This window comes from Cibotium barometz, chromosome 50, assembly GCF_041138505.1.
Source record: "Cibotium barometz isolate CiBa-2024 chromosome 50, ASM4113850v1, whole genome shotgun sequence".
Classification (NCBI taxonomy): domain Eukaryota; kingdom Viridiplantae; phylum Streptophyta; class Polypodiopsida; order Cyatheales; family Cibotiaceae; genus Cibotium; species Cibotium barometz.
Genome location: NC_141095.1, coordinates 248,232 through 249,670, shown reverse-complemented (window position 1 = coordinate 249,670; position 1,439 = coordinate 248,232). Strand labels below are relative to the sequence as shown.

General features: G+C 44.1%; 1 pseudogene; it reads right to left on the bottom strand.

Annotated features, from left to right (window-relative positions):
* Nucleotides 1-752: 752 nt before the first annotated feature.
* LOC147609693 (pentatricopeptide repeat-containing protein At2g37320 pseudogene) lies at nt 753-1,439 on the bottom strand (annotated as a pseudogene).

The following is a 1,439-nucleotide window of genomic DNA, read 5'->3' as shown; positions in this document are numbered from 1 at the left end:
AGTATGCTCCTTCGATCTAGCCTACGATCTGGCATAATGTCATATTGCATGGCATGCTAAGTGTCATTTCGATTGATGCACCTTCCCTTCCCCTTACCTTTATTTTTGAGGGCAACTAGTCGTTCTTTTGCGGCAAGTTGTTGTCCCCACGTCTTAGCCTTTGGTTTGGTGGGCAACTAGTCGTTCTTTTGCGGCAATTTGTTATCCCCACATCTTAGCCTTTAGTTTGCGTGGGCAACTGGTCGTATTTTTCGGCTAGCTGTTGTCCTCGTGAGGTGGGATTTTGGACTTTTTGGTCATAGTACGTGGCCATCTTAAGTTCATACTATTCACACCTCAACACCATATCTTACATACACTCCACTTGTCATCACTTCACTATCGGCCCCCGAAAAAATTATTTTTTGCTACTGTAGCTACCGGTTATTTATCTTTATCACTCCACAACCGCACACCTGAAAAAACCCTAAACCCTAAACCCTAAACCCCTAACCCTAAACCCTAAACCCTAAAACCCTAAAACCCTAAACCCTAAGCCCTCTTGTTGCATCTCCTCAAAGCAATCCAATGCTTCTTCACCATGCCCATGTTGAGTATATCCAGCAATTAGCGCATTCCATGAGACTATGTCCCTAAGTGGAAGCTCATCAAACACTTCTTGTGCTTCCTCAAGTGCACCACATTTGGCGTACATATCTACTAGGGCATTGGCCAATCACAAGGTCCTTCCCTAGCAGACGGTTTCTCACAATTTAAGCATGAATTTTTTGGCCCTTGTCTGAAGCTCCTATGCTCCCACATGCTTTCAAGATGCAAGAATAGGTCATCGCATCCGGAGAGAAACCCTTGGATTGCATTTTTTCAAAAAGCGCGAGTGCATCTTCTCCATGTCCATTTTGAGCATACCCAGTGATGAGTGCGGTCCATGAAACTATGTCATGAACTGGGAGCTCATCAAAGACTTCTTGTGCTTTCTCAATTGCACCACATTTACAATACATGTCTACAAGTGCACCCGCAACCACAATATCTGTTTCTAGTAAATGCTCTCTGATGATCTGAGTATGTATCTCTTGGCCCTTGTCTAGGGCTCCTATGCTGGCGCAAGCTTTTAAGATGCATGTGAAGGTGACCACATTTGGAGAGAAACCACCAAGTTGCATTCTTTCAAAGCAAATTAGAGCTTCTTGGCCATGAGCATATCCAGAAATCAAAGCATTCCACGATACTATGTTCAAGGCTGGGAGCTCGTCGGACACTTCTTGTGCTTTGGCAAGTGCACCACATTTGGCATACATATTGACTAAGGAGCTGCCAATGAAGACATTTTTTGCAAGAAAACCCTCTTTAACAATGAGGGTGTGTAGTCTGATACCACGATGCAGATCCTTTTGCTTAGTGCAAGTCTTCTCACGAAGATGACACAACAGAGACTGCAT